The sequence below is a fragment of the Chiloscyllium plagiosum genome, chromosome 10 (assembly GCF_004010195.1).
Source record: "Chiloscyllium plagiosum isolate BGI_BamShark_2017 chromosome 10, ASM401019v2, whole genome shotgun sequence".
NCBI lineage: Eukaryota > Metazoa > Chordata > Chondrichthyes > Orectolobiformes > Hemiscylliidae > Chiloscyllium > Chiloscyllium plagiosum.
Window position 1 is genome coordinate 91,908,551 of NC_057719.1, and position 6,000 is coordinate 91,914,550.

A 6,000-nucleotide genomic window follows, 5' to 3' on the forward strand; every position below is an offset into this window, starting at 1 on the left:
GAGACTGCTTTGGTATTAATATGAGTTTTGGAGGGTTGGGTTGTTTTTGTTTGGTGAGGGGGGGGTAACCAGGTGGGCGGAGGAGTGGTTTCTCTATGTGGCACTGTTCAAAGATGCATGAAGGTCCCCTGCCCATACTACAAGCACCTGATTTGCAGGCAGATTGACTGCAGTGAACTGGGCAAGGGGAGCTGTTTCCTTTTAAGGGGTTGGGAGTATTTGGATTGGAAAGAGGGTGGAGGACAGGCTGGGGAAACTTGCACTGCGTGCTTTGCAACTTCCTCTGCCCTCTCCAGGCTGCTCTCGTTGTGTTCATTGCTGCGTTAACTCTTTGTTTTCACTCTCTGTCAGTGAATATCACAGCATCGGGGGATGTGGGCACCCAGTGAGCTGGGAGTTGAAGGAGATACACAGGGGGAGGCTCTGGGGGGGGCGGGGGTACACGGTATCTCTTCCCCCCACCCCCCCCTCCCCTCCTCGGGTCTGGAGCTGTTCTAGGGCCCCCCTTACCCAAGAGTCTGGGGGAGATACATGAGGATGGGGGGGATGCTCTTTCCCGATATCTTGGGGGGGGGGGGTGGTGAGGGACACCATGCCCAGATGTGGGGGTGGGCACACTGGGCACTATGGGAAGAGCCAAGGAAATTTGGCAAATTGGATCTGCGATTGGCTGAGTGTCAGGAAGCAGAGGGTGACGGTTGAGGGTTCCCCCTCACCCTGATGGGAAGTCTTTGTGGAGTGCAGTCCCTCAGTGGTCAGTGTTGTTGCCTTTGCTGTTTTGTGGTTTTGAGCAGTTCAGAGACTTAAGCATCACAAGGTTGATCAGTAAGTTTGCAGATGACAATTGGCGGGTGGTAAATAGTAGAAAGGTATAGATGTGCCGATCAGAGATAAATTGATTCAATCTGAATAAGTGTGGGGTGATGCACTTTGGGACCAACCTGATGAACTGGAGCACCCTGGGAAGCACAGAGGATCATGGGAACCTTAGTGTGCATTTACTCTGGTCCCTTAAGGTATCAGTACAGGTGGGTAATTGAATTAAACATCCTTCATAGTCACTTGTACTTCAGTACAAGAGTACAGTGAGAAGTTTTTACAGTGGCTGCCTTTTAATGGCGCCGTCTAGTTGGATAGAGTGGTTAAGAGGGCAGATGGTAGACCTGCCTTTATTAGTTGAGGCGGCATGTAGGGAGACTTTGCTGACGCTGTATAAAACATTGCTTAGGTCGGAGTGTCATGTGAAGGGCACCTGATAAAGGGCTCTGGCCCGAAACGTCGGTTTTCCTGCTCCTCGGGTGGTGCCTGACCTGTGCTTTTCCAGCAGCACTCTAATCTAGACACAGAGTATCATGTGCAGTTTTGGAACCTTTCTCAGCATTTTGGCTAAGATCAAGTGTAGTACCTGTTCTTATTAGTTTAATATTTGGTACGTCCCTTATCTGGGGACCATTGATTTTTGGATACCACAGGGAGGCGTTTGCCTAGTGGTGTTATCACTAAACTATTAATCTAGAGACCCAGGTATGTTCTGAGGACTCAGGTTTAAATGTGCCACAGCTGATGGTGGAGTCATAGAGATGTATTGCTCTGAAACAGACCCCTCTGTCCAACTCATCCATGCCAACCAGATATCCTAAATTGGTCTGATCAAAATTTGAATTTAATAAAAATTTGGAATTGAGAGTGCAGTGATGACCATGAATCCATTCTCGATGGTCGGAAAATCCCATCTGGTTCATTAGGAGACTCTTGTGGCACCGTGCTGGTATCCCCAATCTCTGAGGATCGGAGTTCAAATCTCACCTGATCCAGAGGTGTACGATAACAGTTCTGATTGGGTTGGTTCGAAAGTTTGGGAATCCACCTTATTGGAGGGATGTGATAGCACTGGAGAGGCTGCAGAGGGGATTTACCAGGATGTTGCCTGGGCTGGAGAGTTTCGGGTATGAAGAGCGATTGGATAGATTCAAATTGTTTTCCTTAGAGCTGAGGGGATATATAAAGTTATAAAGGGCATAGATAGGATGGACAGAAACCTTCCCTTTAATGGGGGAATCAGTGACCAAGGGCGTAGATTTAATGTAAGGGGCGGAAAGTTGAGAGGAGTTGTGAAACTTGAAAGGGTTCAGAAAAGATTTACAAGAATGTTGCCAGTGTTGGAAGATTTGAGCTATAGAGAGAGGCTGAACAGACTGGGGCTGTTTTCCCTGGAGTGTTGGAGGCTGAGGGGTGACCTTTATAGAGGTTTATAAAATCATGAGGCTCATGGATAGAGTAAATAGACAAGTTCTTTTCCCTGGGGTGAGTTAGTGCAGAACCAGAGGGCGTAGGTTTAGGGTGAGAGGGGAAAGATATAAAAGAGACCTAAGGGGCAACTTTTTCACACCGAGGATGGAATGAGCTGCCAGAGGAAGTGGTGGAGGCTGGTACAATTGCAACATTTAAAAGGGATCTGGATGGGTATATGAATAGGAAGGGTTCGGAGGGATATGGGCCGGGTGCTGGCAGGTGGGACTAGATTGGGTTGGGATATCTGGTCGGCGTGGACGGGTTGGACTGAAGGGCCTGTTTCTGTGCTGTACATCTCTGTGACTCTATATGAGGAAACACTTGTTCACCAGAACATGATGGGATCTGGAACTTGCTGACTGAAAGGCTTGTGGAGGCAGAAACCCTCATAATATTGCAGAAGTACTGAGATTAGAATAGTTAGGCATGGACACAGTGGGTCAAAGGGCTTTCTTCTGTGCTGTAGATCTCTGTGACTCCCTGCCCAGTGAGGGATAGATACACAGGACATCGTGCCCAAGGTCTAGGACAGGCACACACAGGGCACCTTGCCCACCTCTGTTTAATGTCACTACCGGAAGAGGGCACCTCTGTCTTCTGCACATCCTCACCACAACACTAAACCCTAAGCCCTGCATTCGTGCAGGCGCACTCTTTGTAACTCTGACATCAAATCTGAACCTCTCTGATGTTTCTTCTTTGCTCTGGGTATGTGGAGATCATTCAGGAAGGATGTGAATGTCCTGTGACAACTGTAGCAGCAAAAAAAGATTTGCACAGAATTTGAGATGGAAAATGGCAATTCCGATCATTGCCAGAAAAACAAACCTTGAAGAAGAACGCTGCATTAATGCTGTGGTCCGGAATGCACTGTTGGAAGGGGAAGCAGATTCAGCCGCAAATTTCAAAAGGAATTGGATAATTTCTTTGATGGAAGAAGATTTGTGTGGCTATGGGAAGCAATCAGATGTTGAGATGAATGGATGGCTCTCTCTTTTTAAAAAAAGCACAGGAACAATGGGACAAAATCTTCGGTGCTGAATCACTTCGTTATTGGAATATTCTCACATTGTGCTTGGTCCTTGAGCCTGCTCAAGTACTCAGTAATATCATGGCTGATCCATATTCCTACCTCGACCCCCCCCCCACCCCTTGCCTTTGCGCCCCCCAAACCCCAGTAAATACCAGTCTCAACTGTGCAACCTTTTGTCACAAGCAGTGATGGGGCGGCCCATTCCGCTGTGCTTGAGTCAAGAGGGCCTGAATCAGACTGGCACCACAGCCTGCAATTTCTTCTCCTAGGCCCAGCTCGTAAGATAACCACCCACTCTTTTTCCAGGCTTTAGTCTGGTAAACCTCTGGAATACTTGTATTTACTCTTTATTTAAATCAGGAGACCAACAGTGTCCACCTTACTCCAGATGTGGTCTTGCCAATGTCTAGTGTAAGTGAAGCACAAACTCTTGCATTCAGTCCCCCTTCACAATTAAACATGATGTTCTATTAGCTTGTCTGATTACTTGCTGTACCTGCATCCTACTGTGCTTCATGCACTCTGCAAAGCTCTGCAATCCTTCACCATTTTAAGAACATGCTTCTTTTTTATCCTACCTGCCAAAATGGACATTTTCACATATTGATCTCTATTTTCCAATTTAGTTGAACCTTTCCTGGATCGAGAGAGTTTTGGACAATTAAAATCGATGCATTAACTATCTCTCTAATCACTTCTTTTAAAGCTGAAGTCCATCACATGTCCAACAAGACATTGTTAGCCCACAGCTCGCAACAATTTGCTGAACCCCACTTACTCAATTGTACTTCTTTCTGACTCCCTCCTTCCCTTCCATTTCTGAACATGTATCCTCTGCAGTGGAGACCAATGCAAAATCCCTATTCATCTGCAATCTCCTTATTTTCCATTATTAATTCCTCATACTCATATTTTGTGTTTAGGACCAATTTCTTCCTTTTTGGATATTGATAGAAATTCTTACCACCTGTTCTTTTAAATTTAAGGCAACATTACTTTGTGTGTTCTAGTTTTTCCTTCATTACTCTTTCTGATTAATTTTTTTCATGTTCCGTCCAGTCTTCTGATCTGCTACCCACCCTTGGGCCCTATGCTTTCTCTCTTTAAATTTGACACTACATTCCCTACAGTGTGGAAACAGCTCCTTCGGCCCGACAAGTCCACACCGACCCTCCGAAGAGTAGTCTACCCAGACTCATTTCCCTCCGACTAATGCACCAATGGGGCAATTTAGCCTGGGCAATTCACCTGACCTGCACATCTTTGGGCTGTGGGAGGAAACCGGAGCACCCGGAGGAAACCCACGCAGACACTGGGAGAATGTGCAAACTCCGCACAGACAGTCGACCGAAGCTGGAATCGAGCCACCGTGCCGCCCCACGTCTTTAGTTAGTCCCAAGTGGTGACTCCAGCCAATCAGATGTTTGTTTCTCATTGCAATCTACCAATTCGATGTATTCTGAAATGTCCCTCAATGTCTGCCACTGCATCTCTATTGACCTTTCCGTTAATCTAATTTGCCAGTATACTTTAGCTGGATCTGCTTTACTTTCAAAACACTAGTTTTGCACCCACTCCTCTGTCTGTCAAATGGTATGTAAAATTCAATCACAATATGACCACCCCTCCAGGAGAATGAGGACTGCAGATGCTGGAGATCAGAGTCGAAGAGTGAGGTGCTGGAAAAGCACAGCAGGTCACGCAGCATCCGAGGAGCAGGAGAATCGACGTTTCGGGCATAAGCCCTTTATCAGGAATGAGGCTTGTGGGGTGGGGAGGCTGAGAGAGAACTAGGAGGGGAGTGGGGTTGGAGGGGGGAGGTAGCTGAGAATGCGATAGGTGCATGAAGGTGATAGGTCAGAGAGGAGGATGGAGCGGATAGGTGGAAAGGTGATGGACAGGTCGGGAGGGCGGTACTGAGTTGGAGGCTTGGGACTGGGATAAGGTTGTTGGTGGTGGGGGGGGTAAAATAAGGAAACTGGTGAAATCCACATTGATCCCATGTTGTTGCAGAGTCCTAAGGCAGAATTTAAGTGTTCATGTCACAAACCCTATTGAATTTATTAGTGGTTACTTTATGTTCAAGGCACCCAATTTTTGATTCCCGCAAGCGGGTAAATATTTTCAACATCTACCTGATAAAATGGTGAAAGGATTTTAAGACTCTCTGTCAGGTCACCCTCTGGCCTTCTGCTTTCTCCAGGAAGGAATCTGAAATGGCTCAGCCTTCACAAATAAGTATATCCTTTTACTTCTGCTGTCATCCTTATCAATCTTTTCTATGCTCGTCCAAGTGCCTCTATATCCTTCCAGCAATAGAGAGATCAGAACTGCGCTTCGACTGTGGTCTAACCAAGGTTCAGGACAAGTTTATCATAACTTCACTGTAATAATTCAGGAGTGTAAACATCAGCTGAACGAATGCATCTGGGCTTTCTGAAACATGAGGTGGGAGAGTGAGTGACTCATTCCTCCGTATGGTCAGCAAGCAGGCAACTAGCAGCATTCCTGTCATCGTTGGTCAGCCTCAATGCAATGGAACTGCAATAGATACATGTGGATAGAATATCACAAGCACCTTTAAAAGGATTATCTCATTTTGCAGTGTTTCACTGTGTTGTTTCTGTGTGTGTGTGTGTCTCTCTCTCTCTCTGTCTCTCTCTCTCTGTCTCTCT

General features: G+C 46.5%; 1 protein-coding gene and 1 pseudogene across 7 annotated transcripts in view; both read left to right on the forward strand.

Moving 5' to 3' along the window:
• Window positions 1-6,000, forward strand: part of mideasb (mitotic deacetylase associated SANT domain protein b) — an 87,083-nt gene that overhangs the window by 1,753 nt on the left and 79,330 nt on the right. The window lies entirely within an intron of this gene.
• Window positions 1,367-1,509, forward strand: LOC122554041 (annotated as a pseudogene).